Raw genomic sequence first — 11430 nt, 5'->3', positions numbered from 1 at the left:
TATATAAACTATTTACTAGTACTATTTTTTTAAAAAAAATTATGAACCATAGGGATATTTTAAATACACTGTCCAACAATTTCAGTTGTTTTTGAGTAGGGGGGAGGGTTTAAAACTGCCCAGTTTTATGGCAATAAATAAATAAATAAATAATTAAACACACACACAGGCACAGCGAAAAACACACACAAACACAGAAGAAAAAAATGCTCAAACATGATCAAGGTCAGAGTTAGTAGTGAACATGTAGATTCTAAATAATCCCACCATATACACATGATGTCATTTATGATGTCATGAGGTTTTACCAAGTAGTGTGTTTGTGTTTAGGGTACTTTTAAAAAGAAAAAAAATAATTAAATTAAAGCATTCAAAATAAAAGATTTTGAGTTCTATTGTTCACTTTGGAGGGCCGAAGAATTTTTGCTTAAGAATTGCCAATCAAATTGGTGGTGCTTTTATAAAAACATTTTTTTAGCCTCTACACATCAGTGTTAAGAGGATCAGGGGAATCCTAAAAACGTAAACAGTTATTTTGTTCGGCCAGTTTTTATTCGAAATTATATAAGAATAAAACAAACAAAAAACACAGAATATTTTAATAACATACTTTGGAAGTTAATTAAGTGTACTTTCTGTGTGTATGTGTTGTGCGGTTTTCCAAAAAGTTCAAGTGTTGGTCTCAGAAAACTCAAAAAACAAGAGAATGCATTTTGGATTTAACCTTTCAATTAAGGTAATATAATTTAATTTTAAATGATTGTACAAACCAATTTAGAAGATTTTAATTTAAGAATACTCGGGCTATATTATTTTTTTAAAAAATGGGGGAAAAAATGAAGAATTCCTATGGGGTTTTTAAATACTACTACATCTCAGTGTTGTCTCCAGTTTTTTCTTTTATCGTAAAAAAAATTTATAATCATTTTTTAAAACAAAAAATCATTTCAAATATTTTTTTAAAGTGAATCAAAGTTTACGAGATATCCTTCCAAAAGAAATTGAAATTAAATTTAATTAATCAAATAAGATAAATTTATGAAAAGGACTTATAACCTTAAACATTTATTGCCTTACCCAGCTGTGTTTAAATAATTTTTATAAGAAATACAACTTCTAAAATTTTAAACGATTATAAGATCTAAATTATATAAGACTCCCATAGTTAGTGAAATTTTAAAATAATTTTTGATATTCAGACAATATTGCGTGTTCTCTTCTAAAATAATTTTAAAATAAATTTTTGCGAAAAAATAAAATTCAGCATTGCTTACACCCTTAAAAAAAAACAAAACAGTGAAGTTCGTCTGGACAAATAAACAATGTACTCAACCATTCAAAGTAAATTTCAGAAGGTATGTATTTTTCCAGGGTATGAACATTTAAGATAATAATATTTTGACCTAACCTCTTATAATGCTTTAAGTACATAAAAAGGAATAAATAATAATAAGACCAGTATTTTAATATTTGAGTTTTAACATAATTCATGGTCAATTTAAGCCCTAATTTGTGTTGACACTCTATATAGGTTGTCTGATAATTGTAGATCTCTGGTATTTTGTCACACTTTCCTGCAAATTTAAGCTTACATTTATGTTAGTAGAAAATTTGCATAGTTTATTTCATAATTGCCAATCTTGCAAGTATCTTTTAAGAGTTTACTGCACATTTATGTCCAAGTAAACCCTAATTGTGTAGGGTAGACCGTTGTGCAGTTTATTTTGTGATTACAAGATTAGTAGGTATTTTCTACAGGCTCATAGCAAATTTATGTGACGTTTAAGCCTAAATTTGTAGACCTATGTAGTTTATTTTATAATTTCCAACGTACTGAGTATATAGTGTGAATTTAAGGCAGTTTTATGTCTCGTTTAAGCCCACCTTTGGTATAGTTCATTTCATACTCACAAATCTCACCGGTACTTTATTTGATATTTTTATATTATTGTGGTGAAATTATATGTACTAGTTTTACTCAAATTGGTAGAGAGACGTCAGTGTTCTTGATTTGTTTCATTATTGAAAGTCTAGCAGGATTTTTTTATGAGTTTTAAATTTAAGTTAGAGTTAAGACTAAATTTATGAAGACACCTATATAGTCCAATCTGTATTGTTTATCTCATGATTAAAAAATATTTTAATCAATTGTAGTGTACATACCAAGTATTTAGTGTGAATTTTAAGGCAGATTTATGTCCAGTTAGAAGCCCACAGTTGGAGACTGACCTTAGTATAGTTTATATCATACTCGCAAATCTCACCGGTTCTTATTATTGTGGTGCAATTATGTGTACTGGTTTCACCCAAATTGGTAGAGAGACGACAGTGTACTTGATTTATTTCATTATTAAAAATCTAGCAGGCTTTTGGAAAGGTTTTAAAGAAGTTCATTGCCAAAAAATCCTTCAGTTTTTCTTTAATTTGACGAGGAAGTATGTCTGGCCGACCTTTTTTATAGCTGAAACTAACTGAAAATCTATTGTAACTTGCCCACCGCTGGATAACGCTAGACAACTTACGATATTACTCCCTGTCTAGCATTTGGAATGCCAAACAGAAGCGATCCCGGGATGCATGACTCATTCAAAGTCCCAGAAATGCACTACAGTGACTTTTTTCTTGAGATTGCCCTCTGGCACCGTTTGGCTACTTCAGATTTCTAGTAGATATGCACTTGGGAGGGATTGTTTAAGATCAAATTCTGGGAGATATGTATTGTTTATACTTTCCTGTGAATTACACTTTCAGTGTGTAATGTACGGTTATAAAGGAGGGTTCAACTTGTTGCTCATTTCTAATTGTTTTTTTTATTTATTTATTTGATAAATAAATACCTCACTGGAGGTATAATTTTAATTTTTTATTCTTTACTTTTTGACTTTCTGATGGTTGTACATTTAAAAAAAATCGGAGTTCTTTAAAAGTACTTTCTTCAAGCAGACTCGCCATCTTAACCAATATTTTAAAGGGTTGTGTTTACATAAATATTAATCGAACCACTTACTTAATATTTTTCGCTAGGTTAAAAACAAAAAAGTTCAATTACCTGCCTTCGCTAAATATGTTTGTCTATTTTTACTGACACCCTCGTAGTTTAGATACTTCTAATTTTTCTTTTAAAGGCTTCGATTTTTAATTTGGTTATAATATTTCTGCTCGATTTAGCCGACTTACTCACGGTCTAAATACTGTGATACTATCTAGATTGTTTCCATAAAATATTTTACTTGAACATTTTAAATTTTGTGTGCATGTACTTGTGAGCATTTTCATAACTTTGCAATTGGGTAATTATACAATATTAATTGAAAATTAATAAATTATAATAAATTTTACTGGAGGTTTTTAGTTTATCTATAACTTTTTAACGAACTCCGTTAAATTCAATATTCTCTGAAATAAAAAGTTTCAGACCAGCGATAGGCCTTACAATTCTAGTCTTCCGTAGTAATTACAGGATTCAAATTTCGGCAAGGGAGAAAGCTGGAATTTCGGCTGGTGAGTTAACGTTAGTTGATGATTTGTGATCAGATGGGATGTTGGTATTATATATCTGTCTTTCATGCAGAGCTGAACACACGAAGTGGTTTCATGCCGACTGTTGTTAGGGTAAGGTTAGGCCTTTGGCCTGACTGTATCGGTTCTGCTTAATTTTGGCTGGTCCCAAATAGAAATGGCAGCCACAGGACTCGGTTGTAAGGAACTTACTCGATACTGTTATTAGATTTTACACGGATAGCCTCAAAAGCCTTGGGATCTCCTAGTAAGAACCCACTTTCAATTATTACTTGCTATTCTGCTCTTAATTCTTGGGGAGCAATGATTACCGACTCGGGTTTTCTGGTCTCATGGGCATTCCGGAATTCTAGGGAACGAGTATCGTGATGAGTCAGCGTGGAAGATGGATTCGTTGGTTATTTAAACTCCTCTACCAGTTGTGCTTGTATCCTACCAACGCTAGACAAGAGAATTTTAAAAAGCACTGTGAGGTCCGTGAGCCCAAGGAGGTCCTTGGCCTGATTAGGACGTTTCTGTATAATTTTGGAAGGAATTTTGGTGATGGCGTATCAATTACTTGTCTTACCTCCGTCACCAATTTAGGCTTCATATAGTGAATCTAATGAAACTACGCACTATTTGGTACAGAATTGTGTGAACCAGATTCCTTGGCTTTATGGAGGTAAATAAATTCTCCTTCCTGAGATTGTCGCTTTTAAAAACTGAAAAAATAAAATACCGAAACTAAGAACCTTTTGGACACAGAGGAACTGACTAACTAGTCAGTCTATTCTTACTGTTGTAGCACTTATATTGGACAGATTGCAGGCAAAATCAAAGAACACATCTGTGTTCGTACAAAATAGACTCAACTTACTCAAACCATCTTATAAAGCGCAGTCACCGACTGTATAGTATCAACAACACAATGACATTAACACAGCAAGGAAAAAAAAGACATTTTAGAAAAAGTAGAATTATTCAAACCCATTCATAACAAATATTTGAATGATCAAATCAACTATAACTCGGTTACATTCTTTGTCAATTCATTCATTGGATCAAACACAGTCGTTAAACAAATCACATCAAAACTGTTTACTATATTCCACAATCTATTGCATGATTATACGAACATGTATGTAATCTACTATTGAAAGTGCTATTTTTTTTAAGAATTTACTCATTTACACATTATTTATTAAGTAATTGGAAACCCATGTTTATAAAATTTTAATTTAACAATGATTATTTCTCAGTACCAATGAACTGTGTAATTTGATATTCTTTGTTTATATTGCAAACAGAACTCCTAAATAGATTAATTTTATAACACTATTTCTACAAAAATATTTTATTAAAATTTTAAGTAACAGAGATAAACGTTTTGTAACCTCCCTCGTTCAGTAAGCAAGTGCAGTATGGGTAACGGTAACACTGGAAGACAAGTTCACTGCACAATGATGATCCTATCTTTGGCGGTGGATGACAATCCGAAATCGGGTTAAGGAAAAAATAGTGCTACGACGGAGAAAATATGCGATAATAGTACCTTCACTTAACAAGGAATGAAAAATACTGAAAAGAAGTATAGTTTTTTAAAGAATCTCAAATTTGGTCCAGGGATTTCTCTAAAGTTGGGAATTAGAGCAAAATATTTAATTCAAATATACGGCATAAATGGTCATTTAATGTACACTTTTATTTTTGAATCGCACATTAGTGGGTCCCACATTTCCCCTTAGAATTGCAATAAAATTAATTTTTCACAAAACAAAACAAAAATATATCTATCAACAGAAATTGTAGCCATTATATGTGAAAATTAATAATGCTAGTTTCAAAACATCAGTTTACGAGAAAAACTGAAAAAGAACTCGTTGGGAAATTCGTATAACGGTTATACTATTTTCTTTTAATCTGAAATTTTGCATCTCATTGAATCTTTGTTTATGCATCTATACCATAGAACTCGGTACAAGATAGGGTTTTAGGTGACCCTGCAATCAGGTAGAAAAAAAATATTAAAATAAATAAATACAAATTCATGAAACAGTTTAATTACTAAATCCAAAGGTAATTATTTCTTTATTAGTTTTGTTAAATTAATATTATTTATTAGTTTAAACTAACATTATTATTCCCTCTTACTTTCGTACCTCCAATTTGTAAAAAAACACCTTTTTTAGTCTCAAAATTGAAATTTGACACGATAGCAATACTTCCCCTCGTACAAAAAAATGAAAAATTTATTCTGTAATGTGGTAAATCTGGTTGGGGCTGATTTTTTTAAAAAAAAACAATGTAGACTTAACCTGGTCGCATTTAAATCAAAAGATCTAAGTTAAACCTTAAATTAGTTTTAGTTTAATGTTTGTAAACATTGTATTTACGGGGAAAATAGAAAATTTTAAAAAATTTGGTAGTAAATCATAATTCTTCTTGAATATAGTTGTGTATAGAGTGAATTTATGTATGCATATGCACTCTAGGGGCAGAATTTAAAACTAATTTTAATATCTTTCTCCGCTAGTTAGTTCTGGCACCAACAGAGCGCTCTGTGGTCTCTAAAAAGAAAACAACCCAATTTTATTTTAATTTTTTTGCCATTAGAAGAAGGGTTTGCATTCCTGCATGTTTTATACATTTATTGGCCATTTTTTTTTTTTTTTTTTAAAGGATTTACTCTATTAAGTGGAAACATTGCAATCATACTGAATTTCAATTTTGATTTTACCCAAGTAATACATACTTTGAGATCCTTTTTATTAAAAAAAAATGGTTTCTACAAATTAATCTTTGTTTTTGTGCGCTTGCACATGTACAGTGACTCCCATTAATATTGGGACACCTATTACAAAATGATTTAAAAGGAAAATGAAAACAACACACAAAAGTTTGGAATTTTTTTTTTTTAAAAATTACATTAGCAACATCTGTGGAAATTATATATAAGTATAAATCGATGAAATTCCAAACTGTTAGGTAGTACTTTTTGAAAAAGTGTAAAATAAGGCTCTCAAAAATATTGGGACACCAGAAGTGCTAGAGTTTAAATGTTCAATATTTAAAATCTCCTACTATTTAATAATTGGTTGGTAATAATTTAATAAATGCTTTTTGACTTACAATAGCCCTCTAACGATCAGGCATAGGTGAAACAAGTTTTTGGTTAATTCAGGTGGTGTTTTTTTCCCATTCTTCCAGGAAACATCGTTTTAATTCATTTTTGTTAGATATTACTCGTTTACTTAAAGCACTGGCTAAATATTGCCATAAATGTTCAATGGGATTAAGATCCGGTGACTGCGGAGAGGTTTGGAATACTTTTGGGCAATTGTATAACAGTCACTGACGTATCACCCAAGCCGTAGGTTTGGGGTCGTTCTCTTGGTAGAATTTAAAAGACCCTAAAATACCCAATTTTTGGGCATTTTTTTCAAAATTATATTTTAATATATTACTATAAACCATTTTGTGCATCATTCCATCAATAAACACTAATTCTCCAAATCCTGATGCGGACATCCAGCCCCAAACCAGAACTGACCCACCTCCACCCGGAGGTGCAGCTTTAAAACCCTTTAAAGTTGGCTGTAAATTCTTCTTTTCGAGTTCAGCATTCGCTTTCCTCCAGACCATAACCCTTCCATCTGACTGGAAAACATTAAATTTTGATTCATCGCTAGAGTATATCATTCCAAAAGTCACTATTTACATTGAAATATTTTTCGGCAAATTTCACTCTCTTAACACGATTTATCTTACTGACAAAAGGATTCTTCCAGGCTACTCTACCATGATAGTCGAGTTTTCTTAGCACTCTCCGAACTGTTTCTGCTCCTTTTTTGCTCTCTGAACATGTCAAAAATTTCACATAGAAGTTTTGGAGCACTAAGTCGGTGATCTTTTCTAGTTCTTTTAATATATATCGCTGCTCTCTCTCAGAGAGCAGTTAAGGACGGCCTTTTTGTGGGGTTGAAACAATTCTTTTTTCTTTTTGGTAACGCTGAATGATGTTCCACGCAGTAGATGTTTTAGGTCCGATCAGTTTTTCTGTCTCTCTAACACTTTTTATTGTCTTTGTGCAAGGAAATTATAATATTTCTTTGTTCAATCGTTGTATTTGTATTTTTGCGCGACATGTTATACGTGGCTTGATTTATATAAACTAATTTAATTATTAATTTCATATTGAATATATACTTAAGGTATATATTTACAAATTGTATAAATATTCGGGCAAAACCTTGGACAAACTATAAATTATAATAGTGTCCCAATATTTATAAGAGGTAGAATTTGCTCTTATTATTATATATATTTTTTTTAATCTACCAAAACATTTTTATTTACTTATTTAAATAGTTTTTATTTAATTAATAGTAATTATAAAATGAAATGAATTTATAAAAATTTGAATAAATGGGTGCCACTTTTAATTTTCGTCAATTTTTAACTTCTGTATGTACTGTCCCAATATTAATGGGAGTCACTGTATATCCGCTAAAGCTCGTATCTAGGAGAGTTCAAATATATTATTTATTTCAGATACTGGAGCAGATAATAATTCTTTTTTTTTTTTTAAAAAAAAAATCAGTGAATTCGTAGTACCACTTTGCTAAAAAGATTTTTTACATTTCTGTGATTTTTATTTTGTGAAAATGGCTTTGAGGAGTTTCATTTTTATGTTTGCCTGTTCTACATATTGCAGATATTTTTTAAACAGGGCATTCTACATTCTGCAAATTCGGCCGAAACAGTTTTTTGGTGCCCCTCAACCCCACCAGTGCAGGTTAGACTATTCAGTTAACAAGATCACCAGTTGATGAAATATCTTATCCAGAGGTTCATTAGGGAAGTTTTAGGTAGAGGTACCACTCTCTGGTAGCATCTAACTTCAGTAAGAAGATTCGTCACGATCCCTGAACGAGGGGCTATTTCTTTCTATGTGGGTCTCCAGAACCGGAACATTGGGAAGATAAACGAGTCTTCTGCGTTTAGGGAATTGGCAATTAGAGAAAACCAACTTCTTGATTCAACTCACGCCAGTCTTCTATCGTTCTCCACTTATTTCCTGGTTCTTCAGGAGAGTTTTAGAAAGATAAGGGAAGCCAGTAGTCTGGAGTTACCATTTCCTGGTATCAAATACATCCATCATTGGAATGCTTTTACCATATTCAAAATGAAGAAAATAGGCGGATTCTAGGTTGAGTTTACTCCGCTCTATCCTGTTAAACTCTCAAACTGACTACGAGGAACCTGTGGGATCAGGGAGCCGACAGATTCAGTTAAACGTACCCCCTTTAAGGAAGGATATGTCCCGCTTCTTCCCCTGGTCAACTCCTCGGGATATCTAGCGGTCCTCCCAAGAATAAATATGGTATATCCTTCCTTGCTGTATCTATTTTGAAAAGTCAAGTGCACTCTGAAGTTCTAGTTAGTGGGTATATTTTCTCTGTGAGGGTGCCAAGTGGCTGGGAGGCAAATGGTCTCATCACAGCCACCCTTGTACCATTGTTCTGCACGGGCTGCACGGACCACATTGATGAATTTTTTTTTTTAAATTTTTTTTATTTTTTTTACACATTGATGAATGTAATCCATTGAAATGACTAATAATCAATCCGTCTGCATTAAAACAAAAAAACACATTTTAATTGGTGCTTCAAGGCGCCACGGTAGCCGTGCGGTACAGAACAAGCTTCTCCTCTACAAAAAGTGGTCATCAAGCCGATGTTGCTCTACGCCTACTCCATCTGGAGTTGGAGTAACATCAAGAAACGCCAGGATAACACAGAACAAATTGCTCCAGACTTGCGAGCGACTCTTCTTGGCGTTTTAAATATCGACTCCACACCATGATCAGATGCTGCCATAATCCCACCGTGCACTCCTACATCTTAAACCGTCTGCTGAAATTCCTCTTCACTCTAGGATTGTGATCCTTTAAACAAATCTTTTATCATTCTCAAAATTGTTGCAGCATTTGTCCCTATTTTGTTGCTCTGTCGTAGCCTTAAAGTTCCTAAATATCGAAGATTAAGGCGCCACGATAGCCGAGCAGGTTAGAGATGCGAGACCTGTGAAGCTAATATGTATTGTGTGGTACTGAGTTTGATTCCCCGGTCTTAGGCCTTGGATTTTATTTAATGGTTAATACAAGAAATTTACAGTAAAGTATGTTTACTGGTCGCCTCTGTCCACGACACCTAATTGGTAGTTGGACGTAAAGCCCGTCTGAAAAAATAGGCAATTACTTTACTTCGCTTTTTTGGCGCTTCATTTTCCCAAAAATAATCAAATTGATAGATAGATAAATGAACTTTATTAATAAATATTTACAATAAATTACAAAGATGAAGTGCCAATATAAATTTAAATTTTAAACCTTCATACTGTTTAAAGGGATGCTTAGGACAAGGATAAAATATGTATCGAAGAAAAGGGTAAACAAACCTGCCGCTAGAAGAGAAAGTTTGGGCAAGGACATATTTAATTCTTTTGTGTCTGTAAGGAATGGAAGGATCGTTGATGGCGATTGCGCGGCAGTGTAGATTAGGGGTGACCATCTATAGTGGAAAGGAATTTCAGCAAAACGGTTTTTGGATTAAAGAATATTCAGGGGATTATGGAAGCATTCTCAAGGAGCGAGTAGCACGTCATGGGGAGTCTTGAGAGATTTGTTCTGTGTTGTCCTAAAGTTTCTTAATGTTACTACTTAAAGATCCAGGCACCCAGCCGGAGCAGGCTTTCCCGACATTCCACGATATTTGGCAATTTTACTTATTATTTCTCATTTACATCTAACAATCTAGTTAACATGGATGTACTAAGTGATATTACAAATAAAATTTCGAAGTGTAAGTAAAAAAAAAAAGTAATCGCCTATTTTTTCAGGCGGGGCTTAACGTCCAACTACCATTTACGAGGGTCGTTTAAAAAGTCCGTGCAAAGTCAGAGAGATAGCACTACTTGCGCGTATCGAGGTTACGTTTAGTTAGTAGCATCCCTTGGAAGAACACACACCAAGTTTCAACCAGATCGGTCTATTTCTTTGTGTTTGGCATTCGTTTGAATCGAGGAAGTCGAGTGATTTTCAAAAAATGGACGAAAAAGAATTTCGTGTGTTGATTAAACACTACTTTATAAAAGGCAAAACGCCTCAGGAGACTAAAGAGAAGCTTGATAAACATTATGGTGACTCTGCACCTTCGATTAGAACATTTTATAAGTGGTTTCAAAATTTTAGGAGTGGCCATAAGGGCACAAGTGACGCTGAACGTTCTGTACGCCCTGTTGAGGTTACTACTCCAGAAATCATTGATAAAATCCATGATATGGTGATGGATGACAGAAGAGTGAAGGTGCGAGAGATTGCTAGTGCTGTGGGCATCTCGAATGAACGGGTACATAATATTTTGCATCAACATTTGGACATGACAAAGCTATCCGCAAGATGGGTGCCGCGATTGCTCATGCTTGACCAAAAACGAAATCGTGTGAAGTGTTGCAAGGACGGTTTGCAGCTGTTCCAGAAGAATCCGCAGGACTTTAAGCGTCGTTTCGTCACTGTGGATGAAACATGGATACATCACTACACTCCTGAGACCAAAGAACAATCTAAACAATGGGTTACCAAGGGGGAATCTGTGCCAAAAAAGGCGAAGACCGTTCCTTCGGCCGGAAAGATTATGGCGACTGTCTTTTGGGATTCGCAAGGGATAATCCTCATCGACTATCTGGAAAAGGGTAAAACTATTACAGGTGCATATTATTCATCGTTATTGGACCGTTTGAAAACCGAGCTGCAAGAAAAACGCCCACGATTGACCCACAAAAAAGTCCTTTTCCATCACGACAACGCACCAGCTCACACCTCAGCAGTTGTGGTCGCAAAATTAATGGAAATAGGGTTCCAACTCGTTT

The 11430-nt window shown here is 33.6% G+C and overlaps 1 protein-coding gene across 6 annotated transcripts in view; it reads left to right on the top strand.

The window, feature by feature from the left end:
- Positions 1-151: 151 nt before the first annotated feature.
- The window catches only part of Mef2 (myocyte enhancer factor 2), a 153428-nt gene continuing 142149 nt past the window's right edge, over positions 152-11430 (top strand). The window contains exon 1 of one of the 6 annotated variants that reach the window (XM_074143396.1): positions 152-736. The gene's annotated coding sequence lies outside the window, so the exon portion shown is untranslated. Of the gene's footprint in view, positions 737-1091; positions 1356-11430 lie in introns of those variants that run through there. The other 5 variants (XM_074143399.1, XM_074143391.1, XM_074143397.1 and 2 more) reach the window with 5 other exon arrangements.

Source organism: Rhodnius prolixus, unplaced genomic scaffold (assembly GCF_049639745.1).
Source record: "Rhodnius prolixus isolate KJV_2025 unplaced genomic scaffold, Rpr scaffold_12, whole genome shotgun sequence".
Taxonomy (NCBI): Eukaryota; Metazoa; Arthropoda; class Insecta; order Hemiptera; family Reduviidae; genus Rhodnius; species Rhodnius prolixus.
This window is presented reverse-complemented; position numbering and strand designations above follow the sequence as displayed.